Source organism: Perognathus longimembris, chromosome 28 (genome assembly GCF_023159225.1).
Source record: "Perognathus longimembris pacificus isolate PPM17 chromosome 28, ASM2315922v1, whole genome shotgun sequence".
Lineage (NCBI taxonomy): Eukaryota > Metazoa > Chordata > Mammalia > Rodentia > Heteromyidae > Perognathus > Perognathus longimembris.
The window spans coordinates 35,524,876-35,542,780 of record NC_063188.1 but is presented as its reverse complement, the minus strand read 5'-3'; the positions used below and the strand labels follow the sequence as shown (position 1 = coordinate 35,542,780).

Here is a 17,905-nt window from a genome sequence, read left to right as displayed (position 1 = left end):
TTGTAATTTTTATTAAAATTAGCTTAACGTGTTTCTGAATTTTCTTGACTATTAATGAAATTGAGTAACTTCTCATATATATATTGAATATGTATCTTTTGTGAATTGGCTATTTTGAGTTTTTGTCCATTTCCTATTCTGTGGTTTATTTTTTCAGTTAATTGGTCTTGTTTAATAAGGATTGTAACCATTTGTTAGTCACATTGTTGTAAAGATTTTTCCATAGCCACTAATTTAGGTTTTTTTGAATAATTACTTATTTATTGTCAAAGTGATTTACAGAGTGGTTACAGTTTCATACTTAAGGCAGTGGGCACCTTTCTTGTACAATGTGTTACCTCCTCCTCCCTCCCTCTTCCCTCTCCCCCCCATGAGTTGTTCAGTTGGTTACACCAAATGGTTTTGTAAGTATTGCTTTGGGCGAGTGTTATATCACTGTTGTAATTATTTTCAACATGCCATGTGAAACCGTAGTTTTTTTTTCTGTTGTTGATGATCCTCTTGTATCCCCTTCCTTTGGTTGTCCCCACACTATCCCTGTATCTCATCTGAGTACCCTGGATACTGTATATACTGGTATTAGAACTAGGGAAGGGAACGGAAATATCAACATCGAGAGACAAAGAATAAAAAGACATTTTTTATGTAATCAAATCTGTCAATCTTTTTTTTACAACCCTTAAAACAATAAGCTACACTTCTGGATATCTGTAGTATATGAAATAAAATAAAGCAAGCTGTTAAATGACAGTTATACTATTATCCTGTCCTCCAACTCTCGAAAAATAGAAAAAAAAGTTTCTGTTTACATATATTTAAGCAAAAAAGTAAAAGCTTAAACAATTAGTGTTATCTCAGCAGCATGAGATGAGAAACGGAGGAAACCTGCTTTTGTTTACAAATCTCTGTATGATCTAGCCTGTTACAAAAATATGTATGAATATGATACTATCTTCAAATGCAATAAAGGGGAAAGCATAAAGAATACTACTACTGTGTCTTCAGTATACCGTTGGAGAACTTGAAACATGTGGAACAATACCTACCCTGTCACAAATTCCCCTTATAAACACAGATAGATAAATCATGTACTCATAACTGAATATGTCCTATAACTCATGCTTGGGTGAGTATAGCAATCACCAGATTTTCTCAGAAGTGGTGCTACCCACCTGCTTCACATAGGCTTAACTGACCTTGAAGACCCTCCTTAATGTGCCTTCAGTAGAAAGAGAAAAACACAGAAAATGGAAGCAGATATTCTCAGATTGTGGTAAGAGTGCACTTATCAAGGAAATTCCTAGGAGTGGGAGGAGGTTGTGGAGAGAAAGGATAGAGGGAGGGAGGGAAGGAACAAGGAAGGGAAGGAGGGAGGGAGGGAGTGGTGGCGATGTCTGCATTGCTTGGCACTTGCTCCAAGTGTAAAAATAGCTAGTTATGCCTTTGCATTCTAATCAAGTGTAGCATTTGTTCTGTGACCTTATATAAAATGTAATCTTGAGGGTGTGACTCCAGGATAGTACATGTGCCTACATTAGAAACAGAATACCCTTGCTTTCTGGCTAACTAGCCTAGGACTACATACAGTCCATAGAAGGAAAGAATAATTGCCCCCACAGTTTCTCAGAATCAGAAAAGGAGTTGCTTTTGTTCAAACTTTCTTCTAACTCAGATCTTTATACAACTCTGGAGTAGATCACTTAGTCTCTACCTGAAATATTTCCAGATAAAGAGAACTATCCTTTAGGAAGCAGCTAAGTATATACAGCAATTATTTTCAGTGTTGTTTAATTGGTCTGAATTTTTATCTGTTTATAGCCTCTATCTACTGTTTCTTTTTCCATGTGACTTCCAATTGAAAATCTATGAAAATAGCTTCTAATTGTCCCTAAGTCTTTTCTTCTAAATGACATATACCACCAGTCCCTCAAGCTTGACAAATACTTCCATATTTCCAAATTATTCACTGTCCTACTTGCCCTAATGTGGAGATGCTTTTAGTTTTTTTTTTTAATGCAATGCTCTACAATAGTCACCGTGGAAGTCTTTACTTGGATTAAGAGGCAAATTGCCCTTGTTTTGAGCATTTTATTGATGTTATCTGTGCAATCTGGATTAATATTATTTGTTTACTTTCCATTTCTATCACATACCCTGTTTAAGGACTTGATCACTTGTTTGTTTTTTAAGTACAGCTGCAATGTTTTACATTTATCTCTGTGAAATGTTGTCTGGTTAGTGTAGGCCAGTAATTCCAGGCTCTTGAATACTAGGACTCATTCACTCCAGAACGGACTACGACTCTATACTCCTGCTGAAATGTACAGGAAATACAAAAAGCCATAAGTAAAAACAAGAGGAACAAGTGGGCAGAAAGGCAGAATGAGCTACTCTTCCCCTGTGCTTATTCTCTGCTCCATTTCAATTTGCCTTGTCTCCCTTGTTTAACCCTTGCTCATTTGTCATTCTAGCTTCCTGTCAAGTCAAGTCTCATCTCTAGTTTTATCTTCTCAGCTTTTCTGCTTCACTGCGTTCCAAACCTGGGCTCAATTTATTGCTTGTCTCTTTTACCCTCTTCTGGCCTTGGAACCCTTTCCTTTGAACTAACCCTAAAGACTACTTCATGTCGCAGCCCAATTACTTCTTAAACTCTACTCCCTTCTACTCTGACCCTGGTTAGAAAAATACTATCAAACTATAAATTACTATTTCTTCCAAGCTTGGGCTCATCAACAAAAGTTATATTCATGTCTTTTATATTGTCACTCAGAACATCAATAAATTAGTTGAAAACTGGACCAAGAATTCAAACTCTGAGCCATATCCATTTTTAAGAACATCTTTCCTTACATTTAGGTTTCTATTTACTATTTTCACTGAAATTTAACAAATCTGATTTCTTCAATTGTAGAAAGTTTCACTGACCAATATAATAGCTAATAAATCCATGTGTTTGTATAAATTTATGTTCACTTTATATGTAAGATAAAATTAACTGGCAGTTTCTAACTTTGTCACCTGTCAAGCATTTGACCACGTATTTCTAGTGTATCTTAACAGTACAAAAAGTTCCATTGAACAAAGCTATTCTAACTCATATATTTCATATTTCCAGCATAATCAATGTTAATATTGTACATTATCTTCATATTATTTTGATTCATTAGTGAACTGATTTTTTAATCTATATCAAACCACAAATATGCTTATTTTTGCTTTATTTATGCCAAATTTTTCTTTTTATCTGATAGGATATAATAAAAAAAACTCATGAATTAAAAAATGTGTATTAACAACATAAATAAAACCCTTGTCTACTTGATGATCAATTATTTATACGTATTTCTTTGTAACAATTTATCATTCGCAAGTTTGGTGGCTTAAAACAATAACAGCTATTTATCTATCATTCTTTCTATGGGTCAGAAATTTGGGGATAGCTTGAGTCAAGGTGTGACATGAAGTTGCATTCAAACATTGGCCCTCATAGCTTCAGTGGAAGGAGAAATCCACCTGCAAAGGGATTTATTCCCATGGCTTGTAAGTTGCTGGTAACCCTTATAGACATAAGTTTTTCTTTACATAAGGCTCACCACAGTACAACTAAAGTGTTCTAGAGGCCTGGAAAATAGCTACTTTTTGATACTGCACAACCTGGCAAGCCTAGCTAGAAATGTCAGTCTTTTTTGTGATCTAACCTTGTAAGTTATACATTAATTCTTCTATATTCTATTAGCCACAGAGGATGAAGATTGATTCCACATAGGGGGAATTCCATGAGGCTTGGTTCATTGGGGGTTACCATGACTGTTTGCTACTATATCACTAGAAACAGGAAATGAGCTAGTTTGTCATGGCTCATTATTAGTAAACCTTCAGGAGCCATTGTTATAATATTATGTCATAATTAGTCACAGAATCAACATCAAATCCCTAAGTTATACTTTCTTAAACTTATGTCTTGCTTTGTTTTAAGTTTTGAACTGTGCCCATCTTTAAACTTGTACTCATTATAGTGTGCTTTAAAGATTACCATCATCACATGTAAAACATTCTTGCTACTGTTTTGGTGGGACTGGGATTTGAACTCAGGTCATCATGCTTGGTAGGCCGATGAGCTATATCTCTAGCTCTGGTTTTTACTAATTATTTTAGGGTAGTTTCTAGGTTTCTGTTAGAGTACACCATCCCTTGAATCTTTATGTCGTTTCTCATAATAACTTCTCTGATGAATATTTGCTCAGATATTGAACTTTAGTTCTTCTTCCTGATTTTCAGCATTTCATAATTTGAATATCACTTCGAAGGATAAAAAGGAAGTATATTAGGGATTAAGTCACTTTATGCAATATAATAAATTATCACTATATCATATATTCACACCAGAGAGTATGATTCTTGATTATATTTCTGTTTTATAGAGAGCAAATGTACACTCACACATAACTAAAACCATTTTGGTTAATTTCTCAATATTTTAATATTCTGAAGAAAATTTAGGTTCTTTATCATCCAAGGAAAAAATATTTCTCTGAGGAGTATGTGTGTGAGTGTGTGTGTGTGTGTGTGTGTGTCTGTGAGTATAATAGATGCACAATTTCTATCACTTTTTTACATTACATTAAAGAGTATCGATTTAATATGGGATAGATGGAATTATCCCATACACATACACACATATGAATATATTCTGAATAGTCTTTAAAACATGTATTTTCTAAAGCCCCTTATATATAACTGACTATGCCCATAATTCATTTATTCCTTTATTAAAGTATTAAAAATCATATTGAAAGTTTATCCACATATCCAGATCTCAGAGCACCATCCTGTTTTTTTCTTTGCTAGGTATAATCAAATCTAGAGTAACAGCTTTTCTCATTTGCTTCCTTTACTTTCAAAAAATGAGATACCATAGAAATTTACAACCTTCATAAATGATCATAGTTTTTAATACCTAAGTGCAAAAGAAGTTAAATTTATATATTTTGCTAGGGAAGACACTGTGGATACCTATTAAATTGAAAGGTAATATGAATGTATGTTATACCTTTTGTTTACAAGTACAAAAAAATGAAAGAACAGGAAAACAACTCTTCTTCAAGGCTGGCACAGTACCTCTAGAGCCACACCTCCAGTTTTTGCTAGTTATGTGGAGATGAGAATCTCTCTAATTTGTCTGCTCAGACAGGTTTCAAACTGCAATTGTCAGATCTTAGCCTCCTGAGTAGCTAAGATTATAAGTGTCTTGGTGCTCATCTAAGAGAGTTCTTTCTATGTTTTTTTACACAAAGTGTCCCATCACATGAACTGTGTAGAAGTATACACAGCAAATTGCTAACATTGTTTGGGAGAAAGGCATTGGTGATGGTCATATAAAATGGAATATAGAAGGTAGAGGTTATACTTATTTATTTGTTGACATTTTTATTTATAATAATAAGAATATATTGACTGTATAGGGCTTTCTAAAAACATGCACATCAATGATTACTACTTTCTCCCCTCAGTGGGATGATTTGGATTTAGAAGTTTGTCCATGTGTGTTCCTGTCATCAGTGTGCAGCATGCACCATAACATTAGGTCTGTTTCCAATCTCTTTTTTATCTCTAGTCAAAAGGATCTCCATTTTGTTTATTTAATGAACTCTTTTTCTACATAGACTGGTAGTTTCTTGAAGTTCTTGAAGTTATGGCTCTTTTCTGTTATAAAAATATATACTCTCCATTATGTATTATGAAATTGTGACTCATTTTTTTCAAGTCTCTATGGTATTGTGGGTCTCTCCCCACACTTCTCTCTCTCTCTCCCTCTTCCTTTCTCATATGCACACACACGTGCATGCATGCATACACACACGCACACACAAACACACACTTTTCAAGCTTACTGTGCTTTCAATATTTAACCCTAAGTAGGGCTATATCCAAGTTTTGTTGGATCTTATGTTTATATAATAATTTCAAGAGACTATTTAAATGAGAAATGTAAATTTCTCTAATTTCCAGGCTATCCCCAAGGTCTTGGAAGTGCAAATGAGGGGCACTGAAGATTAAGATTGATAAATAAAATGAGAAATGTAAATTTATCAATATCTAATTTCCAGGCCATCCCCAAGGTCTTAGAAGTGCAAATGAGGGGCACTGAAGATTAAGATTGATAAATATTGTAGTAAATATGTTCCTGTGGATATTTGTGGCAGGTGAGAGCAGTTGGAGATCCTGAACTTGCTGAGCTAGGAATTCAAGGATTTGGATGAGATTTCTGAAGACAGAAGACTAGGAAAATAAGGAAGCCACATGAGCAATCTCAAAACTCACTCTGAAATTACCCTGACCTTTGTTTTGAAATTTCTGGTTTATTTCTCTTTATAAAACAATTGTCTTTTTTTAGAGGAGCATTCCAGTTTGCAAGAGCAAGGAGACCCATGTTCATTCAGGATCAGGTTTCCTGGGCCTCATTTTAGAAACAGGCATAGCTCAAATCATGCCCAGCTTAAGAGCATTCCATGAGAAGGAACAGAAGCTTTTCAAACTCCAGTTAGGAGGCACATTTCATAACCTGTAGCCTAAGAAACATTAGGTAGATTGTTGCTTTGTTCCCAGAGGAGTAGCACAGAGGAAATATCAAAAGGTGTGGTGTCAAGATTGCTAAGAACTACTGTCGAAGTCTTATAGTAGCTAACATGTTTTCAAAAGGAAAGAAAATTTCAAGAAAGGCCCTTAGCAAAATGGTTTCCAAAGAAATGTCTTCCCTCTGGCAAAACTACTTGAGTCACTTATTTTCCCTCTGTGGGGTACTAGAGTTTGAACTAAAGGTTTTGAATTAGCTGGTATTCCACTTGAGCCAAGCCTCCAGCCTGGCCTTTTTCTTCTGATTTTAGAAATTAAATCTAGGGGACTGTTCTGCCTTGGCTGGCTTCAGACAGTGGTCTCCCAGATATGAGCCTCTTAAGTAGCTAAGATTATGGTCATGAGCCACAAGTGACTGTTTAGGAGGCTCTTTTCACATAGGATACCTCAGCCACCTACAGGTGTATTAAAAACTATGGGATCTGGCATGTTTGAAATCCCACATACAGGAATAAGGAAGAGTTCTTTATCACTTCATTTCCCCATTCTTACCCATGACCCAGTGTTGTAAATAGGAAACTTGTGTTAATAGATATTGATTCACTTTCACATATGAGGTGTCAGAAAAGAAAAAAAATAAATGAGAGATATTTTATGTACATAGTCCTTCCTGGTCATCAGTAGTTTTCCATAGCATTAGTTACCTAGGGTAATCCGTGTTCTGAAAATATTAAGTGCTAAGTTCTGGAAATAAATGATTTATGAGATCAAAAAAATTGTTGAAGCTGTATGTTGGTGGCTCATACCTACAATCCGAGATACTTAAGAGCCTGAGTTTGGGAGGATTATGGGTCCAGTTCAGCCCATACAGAGAAGCCCATAAGATTTCTTTTCATTGGAAAAAGCTAGGCATGATAGAACATGTCTGTCATTCCAGCCTGAAATAGGAGGATTATGGTTCAGCAGCCTGCGTGAGCAGGAAGTAAGATTGTATCTCAAAAATACCTATTGCAAAACAGGCCTAGAGGCATGACTCACTTGTACAGTACTTACCTAACAAGCATAAGCCCCTAAGTTCAAACCTAAGAACCATCACGAAAAACACTTTCATTTTGGTGTCAAATCTGCTGGCTGAAACCTGTAATGCCAGCTACAGGGAAGGTGGAGATTGGGAGGTTCTCAATTCAAAGTTATCCTCAGAAATATATTAGCAAGACACCTCACTAACAAACAATCCAGGCATGATAGTTCATACCTGTAATCGCAGCTATGCAGGAGGTGATAAGCATAGGGAGGAAGATTGTAGTCCTTGGCTCCAGGCAAAAACAATCATGAGAACCTATGTGAAAAATAAGAAAAGCCCAAAGGGCTCAGAGTATGACTCAAATGGTACAGCATTTGCACAGCAAGGATGAGACCTACAATTTAAACATCAGTAGTGAAACAAAAAACAAAATAAGTCACACTGCAATACCATATTATAATTATTTTATTGTATTTTTCCTTATTGTTGTGAATCTCTTATCATGCCTATTTGTCTTCTAATGTATCACCTCTAATGATATAGGGTAGCTACTTCATGTAAACAATTTTTTTACATTACTAAGAATTGAATCCAAAGCCTTGAATACGCTGAACAAGTGCCCCACCAATTGAGCCACGCTCCCAACCGTTTTATTTCTATTTTACTCTTTTAGACAGAGTCCTTATTACTGCCTTAGGTGACTATGAACTTGCTATCCTTTTGCCTATACAAGTTGAGTAGGTGGGATTATCAGCATTTGCCACCATTGTACTTGAAAATTCTAATAAAGCATTTGGGATTTGAAATTTAAAATAAGTGTCTATTAAGATATATGTCATCACTGTCAAATGTATACATGAAAATGGGTGGAAAAGTAAAAATAAAAAAGATTATTTTTTGTTTGATTTTTTTTTGTCAGTCATGGGGTTTGAACTCAGGGTCTAGGCACTGTCCCTAAATTTTCTTTCCCTCAAGAATGGCACTTTTCCACTTTGGGCCACAGTGCCACATCTAGTTTTCTGGTAGTTAATTTGAGATAGAGTTTTATGAACTTTCCTGCCCTGGCCGTCTGAATCATGATCCTCTGATCGCAGCCTCCGGAGTAGCTAGGATTACAGGTATGAGCCACCACTAGCACGTGGCTTGTTGCATGTTTTTGAGTCTGGCCTTTAACTCATGGTCATCCTGCCTGTATTTCCACAGTGCCTGAGCATCTTTTCGGAGGATAGCTTTTATGACACATACATGATTTTGCAATATATTTTTCCAGACTATAGTGATCAGCCCTTCATCTGAAAAAAATAACGAATATGTTGGTGGTGGTATACAAAGGCAGAAGTACTAACTTTGAAGCTGCTTTTCTAGTAAAAGTTACAAGGTGATTGTCAAGAGAATGTGGGTTTCAAAGGACAAGAGGAGAGAGGTGCCAACTGGCCCCCTGGGGGGGAATGAAACTTATGCCCCTTACACCAAGTTTACAGTATTCCTAACAACTAATCTCTAAACTTGCCCTTTAGTATCTCAAATGTGTTTAGTATGATTACTCACATACTCTGCCTTCTTCAAGTTCTCCCAGAATAGGATTTGCTCCCAAAGAACTCTCTGAATGAAATGGAAATAGTTACTAACTTTTTCTAAACACTGATTTTTTCTGGAAGTGTCTTAAGATGCAAATTCATGACTTCCTTGGGAAGTGATTTGCTCTGGCTGTCAGTGACTATTTTTCAGCAGTCACTGGGTTCCATTTCTTTTTATAAAACTCATGTTATTTCTGTTGGGGAGGCTTGAGGGCTGAAAGGGGGAAAGGGGGAACTGGATAGCTCAGGGGCCTAAGGAATGTTATCTGATCTCTCTTACCCTTAGGCATTTTGAATTTGGCTCCTCTTCATACATTCTGAAAATATGCACTGGCCCTTCAGCAGTCATTGACAAGTGGGCTCTGGAGCCAGACAGCCTGAGCTGAAAGCCAGAATGTTCCAATTACTACCTGTGAGGCTTTAGGAAAGTTAGTTCATCTCGTTGTCCCAGTTCAGTGACCTATGTAATAAATAGTGCAGAATTTTTTACTCAGAATTAAATGAGATGATACAGGGAAAGCACTGGGTCGACTGTACATAGCAACTGATCAATAAATTTTAGCTCTTAAAAATACTAATAACCAAAAATTTCAAAAAAGAGTTTCTGCTTTGATGATAACAGTGGATTGGAGGAGACAGGGATGGAATAAATATGGGACATATAATATGAGAAGTAAGAGGATTCTGGGTAAAACACAATCTGACAAATTTTGGGGACCTAGATTAGGATTGTTTTTGTAGAGCTCAAGGTTGAGAAAGATACAGAGGGGGGGAAAGAAAACATGTCTAAAGGGGGTACTAGAGTTGTTGCTTTTAGGGTGAGGGGAAAAGTAGTTCTGAAATTAGAAAACAAATGCCCTATTTTAAGATTCTACTCAGAATGGGGCCTCATGCTTGGGGCTACCCATTTGCCTTCTGGTCCTGTAGCCCCACTGACCTTCCCCTAGACAGGCATAAATTTTCCCATTGTTCCAATTTACAAGGGAAAGATTTCATACTCTTCCATGTTTCCTTTCTCCTGAAAATAATAATAAAATGTCAAAATGTATAGAATCTCTTTCAAATTCTGGTTAAGCACATACCTTCTCCATCACCCCCCCCCCCCAACCCCCATCCCAGGACAGGGTCCCACCCTGCAATGTGACTAATCCCTATGGAGTTCTTAAGCCCCCTAGGCTCCCACCAAGCCTTGCACCTTGAGAGCCCAAGGATCCAGCCGGGATTCTTTTGCCTGGTCTGGACTTGCCCCCTTAAACAGACGGAAACATTTTGCCATGGGGGTCCATGGGATTTTTCCCTACGTTCTACATTCAGCAAAATACATCGTCTAAAAAAGTCTATTATTTGTTAACAGTGCATTTAAATATATGTATTGAGTCTGTCTGGATTACTAGAAACAAGATTTGTATATAAAAATTTAGCTTTCTATGAGCTAGCTGCCCTTCTCTAGTTATGAAATGTTCCTTTTCAGACTCACATTTAGGAAGATCCGAGAGTTTTCCTGATCATCCAGAAATGTTTCAATTGTTTTAAAGTGGCAAGATTTCGTGAGGTGGAGTCGTGAAGATTTGAATTCTTGGAAAATTTAGTTTCAGAAATGGCACATATCGCACTTTTTTTAATGAGAAAATTCGATCCAGAGTACCTACATTTGTATTTTGGGGGGACATGGTGGCTGGTTTTTCTCCGCAGTCCTTAAGAGAGAATTTTCTTTGTGTAACAAGGCTAAGTTCCTGCGGCAGACTGTGGCCATTACCGAGCTCACCAAAGCTCCGAGGTTAAGGAATGTAAAGAGGTCAAACTCTGGCACTGAAACAGACACGAAATAAACAAAATCCAACACCATATACGGACAATAGTTCCAAAAGCGCGAAGAGGGGGTCAGAAATGAACTCGAATTCAGTGGGAAGAAATATTCGTATAAATCTTCTCAGAGGAGGTAAAAAATAGTAATTAAACAACAACAACAGCAGCAGCAAGAACAACAAGGAGAACAAATCTCCTAATACGTTGTTCCGACTTCGCGTTCGTTCGGGTGCGCGGTCTCCGTGTGGGAACTGCAAGCAAAGTAAGCAGCTTTGAGAACTTTTTGTAAACTGTTCTTTGTATTGTAACAGTTTCGAATTTGGTTAGGTTCACTCATTGCCTCCTTTTTCCTGTAAATGTTTCAAGAAGCACCTTTCCTGAAGACTAAAATTACATTTGCCCATTTGAAAACCAGTATCAGTCCCACTGAGCTTTGCTGGATAATTGGAGATGGAGACCCAAGGCGCCCGGAAGGTTTTTGCAATGAATGGAAGAATGAATGAAACCCGGCCCGTATGCTGAAAACTGGGAAGAAGCACACAGTAACATTTCTCTGCACTTTGTGACCAGGGCATCTGCAAACCTAGGAGTTTTGACAGCGAGGGTTGCAGCCACTCTTTCAGTCTACCTGAACGCCAAGCACCTGTGAGCAGGTGCCATTCCAACGAGTGCCCAGATCTTGATGCCAACGAAGCCCCTGGGGGCACAAGCTATGCTGTCTGTCTGAAGGGGCATTCAGGGAGGTTCTGTCTCTGCTGCTCTTCTCGGTCCTCCGCTAGTCTAGGAGCTTCCAAGGCCAACCTGTGGCAGCCCCTGGGCTCCATGCCTCTGCTCCAACCAGGGCTTGCCCATTTTTTGATCCCTAATCCGGTAGTAAGTCATTTCCCTTTCTACCTTGATTGTGTGTGTGTGTGTGTGTGTGTGTGTGTGTGTGTGTGTGTGTGTGCAATAAACGAAGCAAGAAGATATGAGGGGGCTGAAAAAGAAAATAAGACAACTAGAAAAGTTAACAAGTGTTTCTTGGGACAAAAAAAAAAAAAAAAAAAAAACCCGAGGGTGCAGGCTGTTTAGACTGTGGCTGAGCCTGTGGGGCCCAGCCTGAGAGAGGCGCGGAGCGGGACCGGTTTTCCGGGGCTGGCAGCTGCCTAGAAAAAGTTTCCTGTGAAACACTGGCCAGCGGGGGCGGGGGCCAGAGCCGGGGCGGGGGCGCCGGGCGCAGCCATGAATCTAAGAGGGGGCGAGGGGGCGGAGGAGAGAGGGGAGGGCTGCAAAAGGCCAGCTTGCAAACCGTTATAGTCCAACAGCACCTCCCTTGGCCAATGGGTCCCCCCCAGCTTGCCTTCCCGCTGCGCGGCTGCCCACCTGGCGACGTGACGCTGGACCAATCGCCTTCGAGCAGCTCTCCGGCCCCTTCTTGCACCGCCCCCCTCCTCACCCTGAAAGAGACGCACCCTGCCAGGGCCGACGCTGCGCTCTCGCCGCGGAGCACCCTTCTAGCTTCTTCCTCTCCAGGACAGACGCTGGAACTCTTTCTCTTGCCTTAGCCTAACTTTATTTCCAGGCTCTCCAACTCCAACTCCAGCTTCACTTCACCCCTAACTTTTTCTCTCCACTTTTCCCTCCTCCCCCACACTACAAACCCAGTTCCCCTTTCCTTTCTCCCTCTCTCCCGTTCCCTCCCCTCCCCTCCTCTCCACATCTTCCCTCCACCTCTAAACTCCCTAGCGCACCCCGCACTTGGTCCTCTGGTCGCCGGCTCCCGTTTGACGTTTGACTCTTCTAGCCATGGCGGGACCTGGGGGCTGGAGAGACAAGGAGGTCACGGATCTGGGCCACTTGCCGGTAAGTAGAGGATGCCCGTCACCCTCTAAGTGCTCTCTTTCCGTGGGTTCTAAACTCCAGGGAAGAGACAGAACTCGCGGTACCTGGGCTAGACCAGGACTTCGACGGGACCGCGGGCGGGCGCGAGAGTGCACCCCGGGAACCGGCACGCGGAATAGGCGCCCCTGGGCATCCGGGCGGCGGCAACATCCTGGGAAAGGCCAAGAGATCTTGTGAGCGGCATTGGAGGTGGGGGCGAAGATGTGCGGGAGGACTCCAAACAGTGGCCATTTCCTCCCGTAGCTGACTTTGTCCACAGCTACTTGCATACCTGTCCTGAAGGGGTCCCAGGAGAGGCCAAGAGAGCAAGGTCGCTTGGCTTCCAAAGTGCATTCGGTGTGAACCCACTGCCCCTGTCGTTCTTTTGTCAGAAGAGAATTCTACTCTTGGGAAGACATTTACTTTTAGGTGGGAACGGCTACAAAACTAATCAATTTTCAACTCTCTCGCTTTCTAACAGCATTTCTAAAACTTTCTCCTGGTCACGACAGTATTCTTGATTTAAGCATGTGGGAGCAGAAATAACTCGACGCCACTTGCGAAAGAAGCAAATTTTACACTCCCGCTCTAATATATATATTGCACACCTTAAATAACTAGACAGCCTACTCTCCTGGTTTCCTGGTGCGGATTCTCCCTTTGCCTGGTGCTTAACTTTTTTCCACAGTGGTAATCCATGGGCGAGATGTTATCACTATCGTTATTAGCAGAATTCTTATTCTAGCAGCGCTGTTTATTTCATTGGCATCTGGTTTCTGGCTGATATTGGACACCACCCAAATCCATTTTTCAAGTTCCCTTTTTAGATTGGCATTTCACTTGCACCCTCTCTTGAATGCGAAGGCCCCCTGGACTCTCCAAAAGGGAAATATGCAGGGCACCCTGCTGGAATGATCACCAGACATCTGCAGTTCAGGACAGTGGCCTGCCTGCTTTGGGAAAAGCTAAATATTAACCTCGAGGTTATAGGACTACTCAAAATCTTCTTGCCTTAATTTCATCTGTATTTGATATTTACAGATTATGCTCTTGATAATGACAAACATGTGTCTCTCCACTTCTACTAATATAATTTTACACTCGATTGGTGTGTGCGACGAGGTGATGTACATGGGGAATATTTGGGCAAATGGTTCTTAGCTATTAAAAGAACAAATTAAAATACAAAAGAGTTGAATTACAAATACTGGTATTTCTATTATTAATGCAGCTTCATAAAGTCCGTTCACAGCACTTTTTTAAAAATGAAATCTCTTTTCCAGGTCACATGCACCCAAATTCCCTTACTTCCAGTGAGATTTCTAGAATATGGAAGCTTCAATTGGTGGTTTCCTTTCTGAACAGAATTATTATATTCAGACTGAACTCACTTCCAAGTAAGAGTATAAAACCAAAGAATGAAATGTTACCCTTCTAGAACATTCTATGAACATGGGGGGGGGAGGGGGGAAGCAACTAGGGCAGATATGTGAAACCACAAATGGGCAAACTGAAATAAACTGCTTTCTAAAAATGACTAAACAGGAATGGGAAAGACCTCATTGAAATAATAGGGCAGGGAATTCCAAGCCCAAGAAGAAAAATAAGTAAAAATTTTATTACCACAAAAAAAAAGTGGTGGGAAATGGCCCAGACTCACTGACCGGGCCATAGCCCTGGGATATAAAAATTTGGTGAGAGCCTAGTAGATAATCAAAACAGCCTCACCATTTACAATGCAATTCAGTGGTGGGGCAGGGGGCTAGGGCGTGGCAAGGAGAGAAAGATAAAACTAGTCTGCAATGAAGAGTGAACCAGGGAAATCAAACCAGTGATATTTGACCTCCTTTTACAAATATCATAAAAAGTCTCATGAAGTCCTTAGCTTCTGAAAATTCTTAAATTTTATTCAGGAGCCATTTTGTCTTCACTCTCTAAGGAAGTCATGCATAATCCCTACCCCCTCTCTCCAAAAGTTCAGATCTAAACCCCAAGAGGGCAAAAGAGTACCATATGCTTTAGAATTTTCTTTAAGTCTAATATTTACAGATGTTGAAAGTTCTGTTTGCTTTTGTCACTGAGTTATAGTTCAGTAATTTGGGATTTCTTTACGTTTAACTTACTTCCTGAGTCTTTAAAGAAGTAAAAGTAAATGAAGAGATGAATACACATCTAACTTGGGTAGAAGTTTGCATTTTGGAGAGATGATAAAGCAAACATAAATTGCATAGGATGGTGTTCCTTGCAATAATTATTCTCAATAGGACAAATGTGAAGGTCAGAATATTGGCACCTTTCACTACTAACTATAACAAGTTGACAGCAGCCAGATAATGAGAGGAGATCCAAACTTTGGTCTGTCAAACAGATAGAAAAAAAATTTACAGTGCTAAGGTTATTGCTCAGTGGTGGTAGCATATGCATATGCAAGGCCCTAGGTTTGATTCCCAGAACTGGAGTGGGGGGGGGGGTTGTGTAGTGTGGAAGTGTAATTAAATATGAGTCTAATTTCTCTCCACTAGCCAGTTAAATTACTGTAAGACTAAAAGGAATAAGTCAAAATCTTTAGGGAAAACAAGTACACTATACTAATTAGTTTTTTTAAAAAGTGTGGTGGGTTGGAACAGGAGGATCATAGGTTCATGGCCAAACTGGCTGCATAGTAAATTCCAGGCGAGTCTAGATATTATAGAAAGATCTTATCTCAAAAACAGTGGTGGAAAATTGTGATTATTTTTTAATTACATGGTAATAAATTAACCCTAAATATTAAGCAGGAATGAATGCTGAAGAAGCAAAGAAGGTGGCAAATTACATCACTTAACAATTAAAATTTTATTTTTGTATAATTCTAAAACAGTGTTACTTAATGCTCAAACATTATAGGCACAAAGTAACAGAGCCAACATAATTATTAACAAAATAGGTAAACTACATCAAGCTTGTTAATCAATAGCTTGCTATAATTTTTTCTGATTTTCAGCTGAAAAATAGTTCCTGTAAGTGAAAAACAAAGGAAAAATGCAGACATTCATGATTTGTACTTCTTTTTTCACAACAGAATTGCTAAGTTTTATGCTTTTTTATATCTCTGTAACTGTACCTGTGTATATCGTATGTGTATATTTTTCACCTCACCTATCAGCCATATCTAGAAAATAATCTGTGATCACACACAGATACATACATTTAAATATATATTATATATAAATACACTATATATTTTCATATGTGATTTATATATCATATATAGATTATATGTGTTAGATATATAATTTCTAAATATATATTATGCATATATGTAATATCATTATATAAATACAGTTATATAATTGTATATAAGTCCCTCATGCAAGCCTGTTTCACTCAGTCTCTGGGACTGGAAACTATTTCTTCCCTCTGCAAATCTGGTATGTCTTTCACTACGATTGTCCCTTTTGCCTTATGTGTCCAATATAACAGTGACATTCCTCATGACTGTGGCCATGATATTTGGCACTGTCCTGTATAGTCTTAATCTATATTGGGGTGAGGATTAGACAGGCTTGGAGGACAGTAGTAGCAGAGGTGATCTGAAATAGTACATGATCCCAAAACTATATTTAAATTGCATTCGGCTTGTATTTAAATTTAACTGGCAGTTTTCCCAATCTTCCAAAACCAGAGTGAACTCAGATTTCTGCATTCAGTCATGGGAAACTTCCCACTTCTACCAAGTTTTTAGCTGGTGTAAAAGTAGTTTTTACCTTCAAGTCCACCAGGACAGTAATACTCAACATGTCTTCTATTACAAGAAGAATATCTTCTCATGTTGACATTGTACTTCAATCTATTGTTTTAAAATTATTTTCCCCCAGTTTTTAAGAGTAGTGTTTTTCATGTTAGTGCACACATACAAGAAAAGAGTGCATGAGAATCAAGAGTCATCTGGACATCTTAGAGATTTATCTCAGGAAATTCTGATTTCACAATTTTATGCAAGGCCAAGAGATCTGTGGAGATTTTTTAGTGGTTTTGTTTTTTGTTTAGTTTGTTTTGTTTTAAGTAGAATTCCCCAAATCATTTTCATGGATGGAGACTATGCAACTGCTTTAGAAAGGAGTTTCCTAACTTTATATTTGTAAGCCCATTTCTCCGCTGGATCTCACTCTAGCTTTTATACTATCATTTCTACCATTCTGAGGTTCTTTATCCATAAATTTTTAAATTCTAATATTTAAAACTAAGAGACAAGCCTCTGCTATCTCCTTCCAGATATTGTGCTATGCAATCTTTCCTTCTTTTTGCTGTCTGAATGTCACCCTTTGTTCCCTCATTCTTCTTTAATATCTTAAATTTGAAGTTTATTACTGCTCAAGTATTTATTGATTCATTTTTCTCCTCAAAAATCTGCCATAGTTGGTTTTGTGGATCAGACAGTTCTTGAAGATCTTTCACTTGACCAGTAAACACTGCCTTCTAGTGGTTCTTTTTCTTCCTGTTACCCCCACCCTACTAAAATTAGTCATCCAGGTGCTCATTCTTTCCCTCTACTCCTGAATTCAGAAGACAGAAACAGTTCTGAATTCTGAGACTAGGTCTTCAAAATTGCAGGAGACAATTTAGATATGTAGGAAATTATGACAAATTAAGAAATATTTTCCTAACAGTTTGTGCTTCCATAATGTTTTAACACTAACATTTTTATTAATTTTTGAAAAGTTTTCAAAATTGGAGTTCCTTATTTACCAACTATTTTGTTTACCCAAATGTAACACCAAAATGCAATAAATCTCAAATAATGTCCACATTTTTAGAACAGTTACAGAAACCTCTTTCCTCTTCTCATTTCCTGATCTCAGGGTGGCAAGGCATTAGAGACAATGGAGGTATATGGAGATACCTCTGATTTGAACCTTTTAACTTCATGGTAACCAAAAGGAGAATTTCTGTTCAATGCTTCTTCCCTTGGGAACTCAGAATAAACTTGCTCTGAATAAAAGTGGAAAATACAATATAAGAAATCAATTATTAATTTAGTAATTAGCACAGCACCTTCCCACTGTCTCTATTTGATAGTAATTTA

At 38.5% G+C, this 17,905-nt stretch overlaps 1 long non-coding RNA gene across 2 annotated transcripts in view; it reads left to right on the top strand.

Annotated features, from left to right (window-relative positions):
* Positions 1 to 12,437: 12,437 nt before the first annotated feature.
* The window catches only part of LOC125343471, a 28,996-nt gene continuing 23,528 nt past the window's right edge, over positions 12,438 to 17,905 (top strand). For both annotated transcript variants that reach the window (XR_007209341.1, XR_007209342.1), the window contains exon 1: positions 12,438 to 12,822. This is a non-coding gene — a long non-coding RNA (uncharacterized LOC125343471). The remainder of the gene's footprint in view (positions 12,823 to 17,905) is intronic.